The sequence below is a fragment of the Ambystoma mexicanum genome, chromosome 2p (genome assembly GCF_040938575.1).
Source record: "Ambystoma mexicanum isolate Mex_15411 chromosome 2p, UKY_AmexF1_1, whole genome shotgun sequence".
Lineage (NCBI taxonomy): Eukaryota > Metazoa > Chordata > Amphibia > Caudata > Ambystomatidae > Ambystoma > Ambystoma mexicanum.
Genome location: NC_090923.1, coordinates 1,303,264,523 through 1,303,283,445, shown reverse-complemented (window position 1 = coordinate 1,303,283,445; position 18,923 = coordinate 1,303,264,523).

Sequence of the window (18,923 nt, the reverse complement as noted above, 5' to 3'; positions counted from 1 at the left end):
ACTGCCCGGCGCTAGGACAGCAATGCGCCGCTTGCGGGGGTATGGACGATTACAGGGCCATGTGTAAAAATGCACCAGGACCAGCCCCAAGTAGGCATCAACCCCAAGAAAGGTGTAAATACACCTGCCAGAGCCCAATAAGATCCAGAGGGGACTCTGACCGCACAGCCTACAAGAGGGAGGAAAAAGACCAGAGAAACACGTACACACGCGAAGATAGACGACCCCAAGAAGAGGAGAGACGCTGTCCAAGACGACTATTCGTCAGATATATTGAAATGCGATCCCCTGTCCAGCATCTGTCCAGAATCTCCTTCGGTGGAGGAAGATCAGAGAAAAAAAGGATATGTGTGGGCCCTCAACAATAACACCGCGGCCACTCAACACAGCCCCACCCTCATCATACACGTCAATAACACCCCAATGAAATTCCTGATAGACACGGGAGCGACGGTCAACATTATCAGCGAACAGGAACTCAAGACACTCACACCAACGCCCAAGATAAAACCAGCCACGGTGGACATATACCCATACGGCGCCACAACACCCCTACCCTGCATAGGTACAATCACAGCATGGTGCACCCACAAAGAACACGCAGCCAACACATCTTGAAGACTGAGGCCAACAGTGGATGCATACTAAGTTTCCGAACGGCAGTGGACATGGGCCTCATACACATCTTATACCAGCTGATGGCCCACAAATATTTTTCCAAACCAGATGCCATTGAACAATCATTCCCCAATCTATTCCGTGGACTCGGAAAACTAAAAGGAAGAAAGGTTCATCTCCACATCAACCCACTCATCAAACCAGTGGCACAACACTATCGAGGCATCCCTATCAATATACAGAGGCAGGTGGAGGACGAGCTAGACAAAATGAACGTCATCGAACCAGTTTCTGGCCCCACGCCCTGGGTGTCGCCCATTGTCCCCGTCCCCAAGAAATCCCCGGACGGATCCATATGCTTGTGTGTTGACATGCGCAGGGCCAACGTTGCCATTGAGAGGGAAAGGCATCAGGCACCCAGAATCACTGACATGATTCACCTCCTTCATGGGCGAAAATGGTCACAATATTAGATCTAAAAAAGACTACCATCAGATAGAAATCTCACCGGAGTCTCGATATATCACTACATTTGTTACCCATATTGTCCTTTTTCAGTACAAAAGACTCAGCTTCGGCATTTCATCCACCGCTGAGATATTTCAGGAGGAAATACACAAAGTAATCCGCCATGTTCCAAACTGTCTGAATTACTCGGATGACGTGCTGGTAAATGGAAAAACACAAGAGGAGCATGACCTAGCACTGCATAGAATGTGCCAAGCCCTGCAAGAAGCAGGACTCACCCTGAACAAGACGAAATGTGAATTCTCTAAAGGGTCCTTAAGGTTTTTCGGTCACATTTTCTCGGAAAACGGGATGAGACCAGACCCAGACAAGGTCAAAGCACTCAACTCGGCCACGCCACCTGAAAACGTCACAGACCTGCGCTCGTTCCTACTGTTAGCCAGTTACCTATGCGAGATATCTGAAGGATTATGTGACCATAAGCAACCCCCTACGCCTGCTCACGTGCAAAGGCACACCATTCACTTGGTCGCCGGAGTGCCAGAAGGCATTTGAAACCATTCGAAGTGCCATCTCGCAAGCGGGAGGCATGGCGTATTTTGATGCTCGTCGAGACACTGAAGTAATCGTCGGGAATGGGCGCCATACTCACTCAAAAGGACCCGGCAGACCCACACACCATATACATAGTGGCATTCGCCAGCAGGAGCCTCATGGCCACAGACGTTAAAGGGTTGGCCACATTGTGAGGTGAACTGAAGTATCGGGATAGTGAGATTGCGATTTCCTGAGGAACTGGAATGCTGAGAGAACAAGCATTGCTGAACTGCAATTGCCAGAGATTCACATGTTGATTTTTTTTGGGGGTGGGGGGACAGGGTTCACAGCACGAGTTTCATAAAATATTTATTTTTTACAAGTGATTCACGCTTTTTGTGAAACATCTATGCATCTGCATTGTACACCACCCTTGTGCCACATCCCCAATTTTAACGCGATTGTGATTTTCACAGAATCCTTTTTTTGGGGGGGATTTACACCAGTATCTAATTTCCGTTCCGCATGGTTTTCAAAACTGCCCATGCCATGCTGACGTCGGGCGTATTGCATGGGTTAGAAACAAACATGCCAGCAATTTGCTGAACTTTTGCAGTCAGGAAAAATAAGCAATGGGCCATTTCTGTGAGTCTTACGGGTCTACCACTTTAACCACCTCAGAACAAACATCCGCATCAGCTTGATGAACAAAAACAATGAGGGAGCCATTTCGTCAAAAATGGTAATTGATTGGTGGGGTCCACTATGCTTACACTTACGTGTTGCTGGTCCCCTGCATGCGATTTTCAGTACTCCCAAAGCAAAGTATAAGATAGAAGAGTGACGGCAGTATCCCGGTAGTATAGCTCAGTGGCAACGTGCTTGTCTTGGAAGCACGCCGACTCAGAGCAACACAAGTTGGAATCCCTGGTCTTAAAAAGGCAGGGGAAATCACCTTTATTACTTGCTTTGAGGGAACAGTTAAAAACAAAACTGCAACCAGAGGCGTTGCTAAGGGGGGGAGCTATAGGCTCGAGTATTTTGGTTGTAGCCCCGAATAGAACCTTTGGGGATACAACCAAAAGGCTAGCTAGCCCTGAGTCCCAACATTAGCCCCAGACCTAGCAACACCCCTGCCTGCAACATTCTCCACCTGCTATTTACACCAGGGAGCTTGCCTTCCTCCATCCTGTAATTGGGCAGCGGCACTACGTTAACACTTCAACGTAAGCGTCTTCCCGCCCCCAAGTTTTCATCATGTGCACAGCAGAGTGGAAAAGGTGTGGGCAAAAGGCGGTGTTCAAGTGTGCACGCCGTCTTTTGCACACCGCAGTTGATCCCTATGGAGAGAGTTCCAGGCGTGGGCAGGCCTGTGGGGAACATTGGAGATTTCGCGGTAGGCCTCTGCACCCTGGGCCTCTTTTTTGTGGTAAACAACTTTATTTCTAAATGTTCTCATAGGACAAGGGTTGGGCTTGCTGAAAATGTGTAATATGGGGCAACTTAGAACATTATTTCCAGGGCCTCTTTTGGTTCCCATTCCACCCCAGGAGAGTTCCCAGTTGTAAAAGCAAGTCGTGTTCCATTGGAACCTTTGGTTTTTCGCCTCCATGAAACTCTCATGCAGGCTTAAATCAAAAATGCTCTCCTAAGATGGAGGAGGAAAGCAAAGTGGAAATGCCATCTCCGCTTTGCTGCCCTCCTACGCCTCTGGGCAGCTGTGCAATGAACTAGAGAGTAAAAAGAGCAAAAGGGAAGCAAACAAGCATTTGAGGCTTTCCAATTACGCTCCAGGTCACTGCAAAATGACCCCCTGGATGTTCTGGGTCCAGTGTTGGACGTGGAAAAAATGCACCCAAGGACTCCCACCACCCCAGTGGTGTGGACAGGGCCGAGCACCGAGCACCAGACCAGGTCGAGCAGCGCCCTAAAGAAACCCAATGCATGCATTTGCATAGAAGCAAAGAGCATCTTGGGAACATACGAGGGAGCACAATATGCTTTATTTAAAATATGTCTGTGAGAGCGAATTAAGCATGAAACCCTTCTGACCAAGCAAGGGAAACTAGGCTCTCTGCTCTTTTCATTTGTCACAATCCTTCACCTGAAAGAAAGAAGTCTATAAACCCCTAGACATGTAAATCTTGAGAGCCTGTCAATCAATGGGGGGGCTTGGGCTGTTTCCACACAGCCTCGTAACATTCACCCTGGATTACACAAGTCTCCTGAAGTACTGCTCACTCACAGAGTTTGGGGGCTTGAGGACCAGCGAGCCCTGTGTTTGGGCCTTGGTGCTCCCCTGAACGTCACTTTCACAACACAAGCCTTACCAGAGCGCGAATCCATTTTATTCCTGGCTAGTTCCCTCCCCTGTCTGGGTCTTATCAGAAGCAAATGAGCACCCTGCACCAACATTTGCCCGCACTCTTCTTCCTCTCACAAAATTTCTGTCTGGCATTCATTTTTGTGCAACCCGTGGCTTAGGGCACCGTTGCTATGGCTGCTGTAGTCTAACAGCATACATTACACAGGATAATAGCACAGGTGAAGGACATAATGTTGCCTGACATGAAGGAGTAGATATCTTTCGCCAGTACTAAGGACACATGGAAGGATATGGCTGGCTTGCGCCACCGCGTGCAAGAGAACACGTTTTCCTCAACCAGAAGATACACCATTCACTGAAAGTGCAAATGATTTTCAATGCATATTTACTGTTTAGCACAAATGACCACACAAACCTTGCTGGATTGGTCCACATCTTGAGTAGCAAAGCATTAATTCATGTGATTTCCCTCACAATATATCTTGATAAGATTTGCTTGAATATACTACCGATGACAGTGCATATCCTTTGAAGGACGGCCTTTGAAGTCAAGATCAAATATGCAATTGAGTAGTAATGCCAAATACAAACGTGCACACATTAAAAAAAGTACCACTACTGTTAAAAGGTGCTTGACTCTATACCTTCACTCTCTCAAAAGCCTTCAGGTAGCCATTCGTAACTGAATCAGGGCTCCCTACACAGGTAGAACAATCTAGATGCAAATCTAACACCCCCCCCAAATAGAGGTTGGTACTAAGAATGGTGCCTGGTGCCATGATCACCATAGTAGACCAATCCTTATTTTTGATCTTTCCATGGTTTTGTTGGATGAATGCTCGTGAATACTCCCTATCACCAAATCTCTCAGTGAGTAAATGTCATTCTTGTTCAAATATAGCATCATTGCTACAATGTCTCCTAGCTCGATAGAACTCTCCCACCAGTATGTTGTTGATAATGGAATGTCTGTGACAGCTAGTTGTGAATATTGTTTTCGGAAAGTAGTTAAGAGAATAGGTAAGCCATTGCTCTCCACTAAGAGCTGTACCATCCTGGCCAGAGCACTTATCCTATCCCAATTGGATTATTGCAACGCCCTGTACATAGGCTCCAACAAATCCATCACTAGAAGAATCCAAACCCTCAAAACAATGCCTTTAGAGCGGCACTAGGCATTTCCAAAAGAAACCACATCTCTGAGAGCAGACGACAGAATAACTGGCTCCGAACCAGTGACAAAATCCAGCTAAAAACTCTGTCACTTACCCACAAATCTCTTAATAATGCCGCCCCTATCTATCTCTCTGAGAGATTCAATAAAGAGACTGCCACAAGAGCCACCAGATCAGCAAACAGGGACCATTTGTCCATCCATAAATTTAAACTATCCACGATTGGAGGTAATAGTTTCCCCGTCAAAGCGGCTAAACTATGGAACTCCGTGCCTCCTACACTGAGAATAGACCAATCCTACCTTAACTTTAGAAGCAACACCATCCTGTGGCTGAAAGCCAATGACCATTAACTTACATGATGTCTACTGAATTGTATCCAACAACGCCCTTCCCAAATCGGCAACCCCCACCTGGTGTTCACTGTATATAACATTCGCTATCTTGTAAATATCTGCAAATTCTGCCACTGGAAGAAATGTATTCTACTTCATGACTTAACATGTTACCTATGGGGATAACAATAACATTCTACATAATTCCTGTAACTTCTGTAAATAGCAGTTTATCCTGCTCTGTAATTAATGTTTCACACTTTGACTTACTGTAACTAAGCTTTGCACTGTCTTGTAACTGTTGCGCCCTGATACCCCTGGGTCTGGCGCGCATTATAAATAATAAAACAAACAAACAAACAAAGTCCTTACTTACAATTTGCCATTTTTAACATAGATGTGCAGATCTAAACAATTTACAGTAGTATCAATGGTATGCCCTATCAATTCAATGCCAAACATATTAATATTCAAATATCAAACATTCCATGCAGAGCTGCTCAATATAATGATAACGTCATCTGTTAAGCTCTTCCATGTGATAACGTTCTTGGAAAAATCATTATTAGTGAGTGCAACGGTTTTTTTGAATCGTCCCATGAATACATTGGCTAGGGAGGGAGCATATTTTGACCCCATTGCTACCTCTTTAGTCTGATAGCAAACATCATTAAACAGTAACTTGTTATTTTCCAAAGTGAATCGTGGGTCCATGGACATGTGGCGCTTTACAAGAAATAAAATAAATAAATAAATAAATCTCAAGAAATAATTGATCATTTCGATATGGGTTAAACTGGAAGCACAAAATGCACTGAATGTATAGTCAATTGGTTTGAACCACAATTCATGATCTATTGATGTATATAATGCTTTAACATCCAGTGTGGTCAGTAAGTAATCTGGTTGCCACTTAATGTCCTGTAAGATTTGCAAGACCTGTGTACTGTCCCTAATGTACAATGGTAATTGTAGCACTTGTTCCTTAATCGCATTATCAATATATATTGATAGGCTTTCCTTAGCCCAAACAATACCACTCAGGATTGGGTGCATTTCAGGTATAGTCTCATATTCCTTAAGGATATTTGGAATACCATATATTGTCAGCATGGGTGGCCCAGCTACATTAAGGAAATGTTTTTATCGTCAGTAAGTAATCCCCTTCTATACGATTTTGATATTAAATCTTGTAAATTCTTTGTTGCTTCCTTTGGGGGGATTCAATGTAAGTTTCTTGTTATACCCTGTGATTGAAGGTGAAGTTGACTTATGTTAATATAACCTTAACAATTTAGTATCTCCACATTGCCACCTTTGTCTGCTTCTTTTATGACTATACTTGTATCGTTAGAAAGTGACTCTAAGGCTAATTTCTCATTCTTGGCCAAATTTAGCCATGTTCTGGTGGTGCTAGTATGTATATTATCCATATACTGGTGGATTTCCAATTTAACAGCCTTATGAAAGGTCTCTAATACACTTCCGTGGTGGTCCATGGGGTGAATTTAGATTTTGTTTTAAGCTCTTGTACCTCCAAATTTCTTGGGTGTACTGCTAGTTATTCACAAACTTGTTCTTGACTGGTATTTGCGCCCTGTTGTAGAGATATCAACAGGTGGGTATTTTCAATATCCAAAATAGTAAAGTGGCATCAATGGTTCCTGTGGTTCAAATGTCCGGACATTGTGTAGGAAGACAAATGTAGGTTTTAATTCCCTTATAAACTTAAAAAGATCTATTTGGAAATCTATAACATTGGTCCCTGCTGTTGGTGCAAATGTGAGTCCCTTGTAAAGGACCGTCATCTCAAATGTAGCGAGTTGTCTGTTTAAAAGATTAATCACAAGATGTGTCCTCGTCTCCATACCTGCTGCTTCCTGGAGCCTGATCTCATTAATCTTTTTGACTGATCTTGATATCTGATTCTTTGCCTCCCTACTCTCTTTGCCCTGGTCGTGTTCTTCGTGTTGAGATACCTTGCTCTAACAGTTCCTGGATTTTGATATGTTTGGTCATTGATCTTTGATTCCCTCTCCCATCTCTCATGATTTCTTCTGTAAAAAAAACATTCTCTGACTAACGGCTCCCTGTGCAGTTATACTGATCTCAGAAGACTGGGCTGCAGATACCTGAGTGGTATCCCCCTCGGAATCACTATCAGAGCTTCCTGCTGAGGTAGCAGGTGTGCTCTCTCTTGATATCGGTTTTCAACTTTCATCATATTTAGTTTGAAATGTATAAACCCGCTCATCTCAATAATCACGGTCATCTCTAAAGTATTCACAGGATTTTATTAATTTAACTTCATCCTGCTAATCTTTCAGAATACCATGCGTTTTTGTTTGGTGCTTTCTAAACTGTCTATCTCTGCATTCTCTTGTTCAAGTTTGTCAATTTGTTCCCTAGCAGCATGCTAGACTAATAATTGCATCATTACTTTGGAGTTTCATTAAGGTTTTCCTCCCATTTCTGTGTTAAATCTTTATCCTCAGTGTTATCAAAGATGTGGAAAATCAACACCCTTAAACCTATTAGTATTTTGTCATCATCCAGATAATTACCCATATAGGCCTGTTCCCAATATTTATTGGTTTCATTTTAGAGAGTCTATCCAGTCTGACAAACGTCGGTCTTAATGTCTCTGATTTGTTAATATTAGATCTGAATGCATTGATGGCACTCCCTCTGGGTGCAAATAAAGTTGCCCTGTCCTCATCCCGATTTTGCTGATATTCTGTCATCTTTAGATGCTGTGTCCTAGCAAGCACTTGACCCGGAATTATAACAGAGTTATGGGATATGGGCAAATCCGGATGTGTGTGTGCTTCAGCTCTACAATGGTTCACTAATTATGATTAACGAATAGCTGCAGTTTTGGTTAGCATAGGCCTTACCCTAAACCCAAATAATTTCAAATAAAATAAACATAGGTTAACCAGAACTATGTGCTCACCCAATTGATTCCATTAATGGAGACATTTACTCAATTTTGAGATTTCAATGACACTGTGTTCATTTAAAAACAATAACAAAAATGATCCTGAAATGAAATTGAATACAATGAGTATATCCTAAAACAACTGACACATGTTTCGACCTTCTCGGTCTTTCTCAAGGCTGATATTTAACATAAAGCACTAAGCATTTGCAGTATTCCAGAAAACTATAATTCCAAACTCTTCTTGTGCTAAAAATCCATATCTAACAGGGTAAGCAGGGTTTACATTGTGTGAGGAACCTGAGGGCATCCTCCAGTCTACTCCCCTTGTATCATCCTGTTAGGTGGCCTGGGAAAGACCACCGCTTTGGATCCTGATCCTGCAGGTGGATATGCTAGGGAGGTTCACCAGGGTGAAGGGACCTTGGGGAGTGGGGAGAGGATGTCTGCAGGTGAGACATGGTATCCCCCTTTTCCATATGAAAATAAGTCCTCCTCCTGCCTTCGTAGGATATTGTCAATCTTTTCCACACACGCCAATATTTCCACAATCAAGTACCTTTAAGAATGGGATGAGGAAGAGGTAACTAGGAGTAATGCACACTTCTAGTCAAATTCACCACTTCGGTACTGAGACAAGAAAGAGGACTGTGGAGGAAAGTTATTGCAAAGGTCAGGCACATCCCATTAATAGATGTAACAGTGGGCAGGCAAAGGACTTGCACCTTCAACCTATTGAGAGGCCACGGGTGCATAAATGGAGAGACCGGCATGGAGGAATGGAGAACCCACCTTGTGTGAAGGCCGGAGCTACGAGGAGTAGGCTGGAGAGGGACCGGTGGAGAGGATGCTGTGTAATACAGAGGGGTGAGAGAGACACTGCGACCTGAGCATGCCATGAGAAAGGTCAGAGCCCATGCAGTTCCCTATGCCGTGTTTCCCCAGATGGAGCTGGTGAACACTTAAGACTCTGAATTGTCATGGGCTGCTGCCCTTTGAGGTGACGAGTGCTGCTCGCTGGAGCTCCCGGCACATACCCGGGAAGCAAGTGGAAGACGGAGACAAGCGGGAAGACACCCAGAGGAGCAGACCAGCCCCGGTGAGTTTAAGAAAGGGAACACTCGGGCCCGAGTGCTCCAGAGGCGGGAATAGGTATTGCTGATAGAATGGGGTTTGAAACGAGTGAAGAGCAAATGATGTACAGTAATAAAAGTTGTTAAAACCGGTAAAAAGCATTGATGAACAAAAGGAAAGCCTGCTATGAAAACTTATAAAATAAATTAAAGTAAGTGTGAAAGACAAGTTGCTGAATTGAATGGACAGTGAGAAAGCAAGGTGGTGGAAAAGGAGAATCACTCCCGAATAAAGTGAATGCAAGGGTAATAAGTGAAAAGCTAGTTTTATTATAATCGATAAAAAATAAGATTGATTTAGAAAGATTGCTCTGTGACCGCACAGAGAGGTCTTTCTAAATTGAACTGTCATGCCCCTGCCGCACACAAGTGTGCACAGGGTCTGACAGGCAGGAAGCATGAGCAAGCGTGGGCGGGAAAAGAAAGGCGCATCCCTGGAGATAATTATGTTTGTTTTGTGTGTGTGTGTGTGTGTGTGTGTATGTGTACATATATGTGGGTAGTGAGTGTGTGTTTGACTGGGAAGAGCTAGTGGGTGGTGCAAAGAAGGGCTCGGGGGGTGAGGGGGTTAAACTCTCCTGCTTAACAAGACATCCTGTGGGAGAAGGAAGGGGTGGGAAAGGGATTACCTTGCGGGCAGGAAAGGGGCAGTATGTGATATTTTGGCATTTTAAAACCAATACAGAAACAGGCCAAAAAATCAGTCTTTTTTGTGTTTGGTCTTTAAAATGCAGAAATATCACATAGAGCCAATGCAAGTTGTGTCAAATCGAAAGGACTGCCAAGGAGAAACCACAGCACATTCTGATTACTGACACAGGTGGATGGTGGAAAACCTGTGTTGGCCAAGGAAAACCAAAAGCAACACAAAGTGCCAAGGATCATCGGTTGCGTGACCTGTAACAGGTGGACTGTGTGGTCCGACAACTGCGCCTAGACCAAATGGCCCCTAGGTGGGAAAGAGCCAAGAAAAGCCAAGATATAAAGGCTGTGTGGTATAATTGCTGAAGTGAAAGAAATCATCTGAACTATTAAAGAGTATAAAGGATAAACTGGAAGTATCATTGAAAGTCAAGAAACTTGGAACTTTGTTGAACTTCGGGAAGAGAGCCCAGCGATATCCTGGAACTGTGTTGAACTTGAGGAAGGGGAAGTTGAAACACGCTAGAGCTGGAAGAAGCTCAGAACTTTAGTTGGAACACTGTTTCCTTGGTTGCTGACATCCCTGCACATTGTTTGGCTTTAGTTGTGAAGGCAAGTACAGGTTGTGGACACACACAGACTGTGTCCATAGCACATACTCCAGTTCCCACATTGGTGGAAGCCCTACGTTGCTCACAACCAGTCACTGCCACTCCTTTCGCGTTCTCTAATTGGCTCTAAGTACGATGGGCTGAGTTTATTCTTGCTTCAAGTCAGCTCTAAGGCCAATCAAAGGCCTAAATTCCTTAAGATAAAGAATAAGAGAACACTGTGGTGAGAGTAAATTAAAAAAGTTTCAACTACACAATCGTAAATGGTATACATTATACACAAATCAGTAAAAAAGTGAAAACTACTTAGCCCAATTAGGGCATTCACGAGTGAAAAGATAATACTATTTACTAACAATTTTACTATGTCATATTTGTGGCCACATATAATGGAATGCGGTTGTTTCACTATATCTGGAAATTAAGCTAATCAATATAATCAATAATCACAAGAAGTGACCAAGGATGTGGTTACAGAATAGTAATGTTGACCGTATGTGATGATCTGTCTCAACTAATGAAACATTATTATTTTTCTGTGTCCTCTTCGTTATCTCTCCTTCTTCCTTATTTTGTGAAAATGTGCACAGTGCTTACCATGTTCGATATGGATTTTTAGCACAAGAGGAGCTTGGAATTATTGTTTTTGGGAATGCTGCAAATGCTAAGTGCTTCATGTGAAATATCAGCCTTGAGAAAGACAGAGAAGGTCGGAAACACGTGTGGGCTGTTTTGGGATATACTCATTGTATTCAATTTCATTTCAGGATCATTTTTGTAATTGTTTATATATGGGCACAGTGTCATTGCAATCTCAAAATTGAGTAAAAGTCTTCATTAATGGAATCAAATGGGTGAACGCATAATTCTGGTTAACCTATATTTATTGGGTTTAATATGATTTGGGTTTAGGGTAAGGCCTATGTTATCCAGAACTGCAGCTATCCGCTAATCATAATTAGTGAATCATATTGTAGATCCCCAAGGGCACACACATCCAGATGTGCTCATATCACGTATCTCTTGTATTATAAAGGTAGCGTATCATATAGATCCATAGTAACCGCCTCAATAATACCCTTGGTGGTATCAATCAAAAGCTTGGCCGCGAATGCTGCACACTACAAATTCGAATAATAAATCAACAAAATATTAGTTCCTGGGGCCCCTTCACAAGTGCACACCATTTAATTGGGTGGAACCAGGATTATTCTACTAAATAGCACTGTTCATTAATACCCTGCGTGCAGAAGATTTGCAATATCTGCAGGAGGCTGAGACTTGCCACTGCGGGCCAGATTCCTCAACTTCATGCTCGGTGTTCTACGGATGCAGTCATTCCATACCAAAAACAGTTACTATCCCAGGTGCTTATCAAGAGCTGTGGGAGAGTCATATCTCCTCTGTGTACAATCCTATTACGGAAGATATAGAGGTTGCTTAGCAACTGTACCTGCTGAGCTCTACAATAAGTGCGGGTACTGTGTCATTAAATCAGTGCTCAGCATCCTTCAGCTTTCCAGATGTTTTGGACTACGATTCCCGTGAACTCTCACCATTGACTTTGCTGTCTAGGGCTAATGCTAATAGAAGTCTAAGACAAATGGAGAGCCAAAGTTGGTGGCCCCTGCATCAAACACATCGGAGCAATTATGGAAAAAAAAGGGGCAGGCACGCTGCCAGTAAAATGTGTGTCATTTCGGCTGTGGAATACCGGTAGAGTGACATGAAAGAAATGACAAGCATAACATTCGCTCCAAAAAGTGCTGGTGCTGCCCAATTAGACATACAAAGCATGGCAGTCTGAGACACGCTAATACAGTCGCATCCAAAGTATAACAGCACAGCTGCAAAGAGCCAGACCCGTCCAACCAAAAGGAAAGTATTGCACCCCTCTGCGATGTGCTGATGTAGTGCCATTAAAGTACATCACTTTCATAAGAAGTCCTATTACTATTTTATTTAAAGTACACCAGCATTGCTTAAGATGTTCCAATGCTGTAAAATTAAAAATGTATTCGTGCCCTTGTGAGAGATGCTGTTACTGGGACATTTAAATATTTTTTGAGCTGTGCTAATTATGTAGGTGCTTGGTACAGCAGAAACACATCGATGCCAATTCACCAAAATGCCTGGGTTAGCGGAATAGGCATCACACGCCCGATGACATCACATACAGTGCCATTGCAAGCCCTTTGAGCCTGACGAAATCAACTGCAATACTGATGTCAAAATACTACAATACGCGTAACATATAAGCTAATGCAAACAAAAAGCAACTTTTGTTACCAACAATATATTAAATAGGGTTATGCCTTAATATGCCATGGGGGCAGTAATGATATGCCAGGGGCTCACCAGCAGAGCTATCATGGGCCAAGGGCACGGTTTTCATAACAGTTCCATCACCGATGAGCATTTCTGCTAACAGATGCCTGTTAGAGCCTGACAAGTCAGGTATTGCCATCAAATGCTGAATGCAGTCTTACAAGTTTAGGTGAGGCCAAAATATACAGTGCCACATGGTCATGCTTAACATGAAATGCTATACACAGCCACATAAGAGCAGGCACTGCCAGTTACTTCCAGATACGGCCTAAACTCTATTATGATAGAGAATGTCTGCCATCATATGCAAAGTGAAGCCTCATATATCCATGTGCTGTTGTGCCAAGCCCAAGCTATATCAACCACATATGGGCAGGTAGGTCCTCCTTTTGCCAGGTAGAGCCTCATATGGCAGGCACAGCTGTCATGAATTAGAGCCTGTCTTGCACACACGTTACTGCCATCAAAAGCAAAGAGCAGCCTCAAATGCCCACTAAGAGTCACGATGGGCTGTATACAGCCACATATTGTCAGGTACCGCCCCCATCTGCCAGATATAGCCCAATCAGTGGAGTGTCCAGTGTGGCAGGAGTGGTGGGGGCGTGGGGGTTGTACTGTGGAAGAAGTCCTGGTTTTTTTGTTGATGGGGAAACTAGCTTCACCCAATATGTGGTCAAGGAGAGTAGCAATACCTACCTAGCCCTTCATACGAGCTGCTATTGCCCGCTCCGACAATAACACTACAGTCTGGAGCAGCTGCAGCAGGTGCATTTGTAAAATGAAGGGGTGTAAACGTTTTTCCCTGAATTGAACCGAGCAATTGCACCTGGACTGCAACCAGACTCAACCTCCTCAATTTCAGAACAAAATGGTGTCATCTTTCTTTCAATACTGCTAAGCAGATACTCTCCTCCTTAGTCTTTTCTAGATGCAACTACTGTGCCAGTCTCCTCCATGGCCTTCCCAACTATGCTTTTTCACCCATGGACGAAGTCCTCAACTTTGCTGTCCTCACACTTTTCAACCTTTCTGGCTTTACCTATATCTCCTCTGCCCATCACCAGATTGGCTAGCTATCTATGAAACTAAGAGCTAAGGAGAAACATCTTCTCATCTTCGAAACTCTTCATGGACTTGCCCCACCCTACCTAGCTTCTCATTTCACTCCCTACTCTCCACCCTCTCCTTACAATCATACTCTGCTCACCTCCTTGCCTCTACTCAAGCCCCCTGCTCTCCATCTCGTTTCTGCTCTCTCCCTCTCCTCGCTCCACTACTCTGAAATGCTTGTCCTCTTCCGCTCCATACTACTCCAACTCTACCACCATTTAAATCCAACCTCAAAGCCCACCTCCTTTCTGAAGAACCTGTTTCCTAGCACTGTATGTTAGTCCATAATCCTGCTTTCCCTCTCTCCCCACCCTCACCGACAACCCTACAGCACTTTTTTATCACCCTTCTATCCTTAACATTGCACTTCCTCCACCATCCCATTCCTATGTTATTCTGTCCTATCCCCATCCCTGGTTTAACTTTCCACCTTCCCCTGCAACATCTGGTCTTCAAGTGACATTCTCTCACCGCATTGTCAAGTATCCAAATCCTCTGCTCTGTTATCAATGTTAAACTTTGTTCGTGTTTTTGTGCCAAAAATGCATTGCTCTCCTGTGATTTCAATAATTAAAGAAATAAACTAATGCAATAAGGTTTGTACCAGTGCTCCCATTTAGACATTTCTTTTAAATAATATGTTCAAATTGTGCATTTCACATAGAAAATTTAGATAAATTGGGTAACAATGTAGAATTATTTAATTCTGCTATTCAAGGTACACATACACCACTTCACTAGATGCCAAGCCACCAACACTACATCGGAAAATTGTGTAACATGGTTTTGATGCTGGCCGTCCCTAAAGAAAAATCCGACCACTCTCAACAACACATTCACGCTTTGCCCCACTTTCAAGCAGGTTCTGCCCAAACCAGACCATGAGGTCTGTCCCCCAAAAAAGTAATGAGACTGCTCTCAATAATGCATGCAGCAGTTGCACCTGTAAAACACATTTTCATGCTGCTTGTGCCTAAACAAAGGCCTGGCTGAACAATATATGCCCCATTGCCCTCCTTTCATGCTGCTAGTGCTCAAAACAAGCTCTGTGTCTCAATACATGACCACACTGACTCCAGTTCTGCACGATGTTACTCTCAGTGCCCTCAAACTGCACCTTTGCCCTAGATGCAGACAAGCACATGCCTACACATGCCTACACATAAAGACGCTGATGCAGACATAAATGTAAAGAAACATTTATTAAACCTACCTTTTTTCTTTATAATGAGCGGAAAAAACAGGAATACTAATTCATTTCACACCTGACATTGGAAAACTTGAGATCTCCTTAATTATCTAATCCATCATAATAAATTCAAGACTTAGACACCCCGAGAATGCCTTTGTGCTAAACCCAACTGCTTAAAATCACAGTTTGACAAAGCTATGTATCATATACACAACATTGGCACATCAAATAATCATATGTAAAACTTAAGGAAAGCTGAGATTGTTGAGGGGAAAAGGCTTCACCTGCATTGTTTGCCATGTCTTATGCCAGGGTTGCAACTACACGGAAACTTCGAGGGTGTGAGTAGAGTAGCGCCATTAAATTATGACTTTGTCAATTGCCAGTTCCTGGTCTATTTCAATCTTCATTTTCCCATAATTCAATGTAAGACTGAGTGACAATAGAGTTGGAGTGTATTTGAGGTGTCAATGGGCAGTTAGAAGGGAAGTCCAGGGTAGCTGAATAGAACTATGGGCACTGAATTTCTGCCACTGCATTATGTCACCTGATATAGCAACACTTAGCCTAACATCCTATAATATGGCACAGTAACACATAACAGCTGGAGAAAGAATGTGATGTTTCCAAAGTGAAAAAGTGTGCCCCTAGTTCATGAGTGGTTTGTTGGAAAAGGCATGGTAACAATAACCAGCTTAAAATGATTCTACCTCCCACCTAACAGACAACACGTGACGTCATACAACTTTAGCACTGAAACAACAGAGATTAACGACTCGAATGTACACAACCAGGAGATATTTCCCTAAATTAAACTTCCCTAAACACCATACTAACTCACCACAGGTAAACCAACACAACTCTCCACACTCCTTAAACACCTCTCTGACAGACTCCACAGACAAAAACACAAACAAGTTACATTAGCAGCCTGGGGTGGACATTAACCACTTCTCCAGTTAATTAATAAACTATCTAACATGGGAACATCACAGAAATCCCTATCTTTTCAGATTTGCACATTTCAAACATTGTGCATGGGCGGGCCCCTTAATCACCTCAACTTAAGTGGGTCCACCACTTGAAGAACAAGTGCACATTTTGTACATAAAGCAAGTTTATTGTACAATTATCCGGGGAGCAGTTAGATGGCACCGTAGGATCAAACCAACCCAAACCTCAACAAACCACATCGGTTGACATATTTTATAAATGTTTGCAACAGTTAATACACTCCCATATACTTTGTTACAATCCACCCCCCACATGTGATTAGACAAAACACTCTTCAAAGAAATCCCATCGGGCAGTTTTATCTTAACTATTATCTTCAGATCATGTGTAGAACACACCGGTTCTTAGGATTCGTTGTGGTCGGTCATGACGTCATTATTTAGTAAAACATTTGTATGCAAACATAATTCATTACTAACAATATTGGCCTTAGCCGTTGGTTTTCATGAATATTCCCAGCGATATGTGGAAGGCTAGGTAAATAATTTCTCTTTGAGTTAGTGATACTAACTAATTCCAGATGCCATTGGTTTCAGTGGCAAATTCTAATCGGATTACCCTGCTGCTTTTGCTTTATCGCACATAGCACATCTGACAATGAAATTGCAACTCCTGATTAGTTAGCCTGGGGCATTGACTCACTCTGTGTTTCACTGCTGGCCAAAACAAATAGTGAAACGTCTTTTGTCACGCTCCCATTCATCAGGATATTACCTCTGCAATCTGTGATATTGATCAAACCTTAAAACTCATGATCATTTTCTGCTGCTGTGCGGACTGCAAAGGGTGTGAAGGTACTTATTCACCCATCCCTTGGCTTGTAAAACCTCCCAGAATCAGTTACTTAACAGTCAAAGTTCACCTTGCAAACAATCCCAACTTCAGTGGTTTTGATTCATGAATTCCCCATGTATGTCATGCGCCCCTTTTTCACGAGGCATTGGTTTCGATGGAGGCTCGGCCGCCATTGAAATGTTCCGCCACATTATAGCCACAACGCCCGGCTGCGCGCTAGTCTTTCTCAAGATGGCCGCCGCCAGGGTTATCAGGGCTCTCAATCCTCGAGTAACTCGCGTTGCATCTTAGCTCCTCTCTGCTGGTTAATACGCTAGCGCTCTCTCTTTGCTCTGTTGAGCCCCCCTGTCCTGCCTTGGGCCCCTGCCCGTCCTTCTTGTTCCTTCTGTTTCTCTCGTTCGTTCCCCTCAGGCGGACAGTCCTTCTTTCTTTGGGTCCCTTCTCGGTTCTCTCTGGCTCTCGGTTTCCGTAGTGTTTACAGATTCCGGCATTCTACTGTCATTCTGCCTTCCTATCCCTCGGTACTTACCTTAGGCTTCTCTCTGGATGCTCGAACCTCATTCCTTCTCTTTCACTGGTTCGCCTCGCCTGCAGACAACTTCAATTCCATTGCGGGTGAAGTCCGCACCCACTACCCGGTTCTCGTGAATACTTGAAGACCAACCTCTTCCGCTGAAAGTTATCGGAACTCCATCCTCTGGCATCAAGGAGTCTCAGGGTTTTTTGCCTACCTGGCTTTTTCCCCTCCGGTTATCGCGGATCTGGGGCCACTGGTTTCCGGTACTTTTTCGGAAACCATTGTGGCGTCGTTTTGCGGTAGACCATATCTAATAAAAAAGAGGACCTATGGCAAAGAAAGAAAGAAGAAGATTAAGAAGGTCCTTTCTTCAGGTGAGGAGGAGGGGGAAGATACCGATTTGGGAAGTGACCTAGACATTGCAGACAAACCAGAAATTTGTTACAATGTATTAGTATTAATGTGCATGCATGTTTTTACATTTTGGTGGGTTCAACATTTTATCTTTCTGCACATGTGCAAGCTAATATGTATCAATTCTAGACAAACAGTATTAACTACACTTTGATACATATGAAATTGCAACATGATGCCCAGTTCGCTGCCACCCCCAGTTAGCAATACAGCACACGCAACATGAACTCCTTGTAATCATGCAGACCATTCTTGACCACCCCAGCATTCCCTCTTTAGTTAATACTTTAAATAGCATATCATAATCATCTTCTTGGCGACCAACTCCACAACCATCTCTCACACCAGTCTTAATATGGGTATACTCCTCCACCAAACACACCCAACCATTCCCACAACCTACCTGCTGCTACACACAAGCATTCCAATTTGGTGGAGGAAACACAACAACTTCAGTTTGAGTAGCCACACGGGATGAAGTGGTGGTGAACCTTGCCTTGGACAGGGTTACAGTCATCATCACAGCAGCTTTTGGTACATGGGCAGAGCAACATCTGTTAAGATGGATTCCTGAACTCTGTCCTGGAGGGGCAGAGGTTCAGAAGGCCAGCCTAGTTTCTTGGAACAGGGTAACCTCTGGACAAGCCAGACCAATCAGGGTAGCGATGGCGGCGGTCAAGACTAGGTCTCAAGAGGGGTGAGGGTGACTGAAAGCCCACAATGAGCACACAAAGCAAGGACGCTTACAAATTACTCCAGGCAGGTGT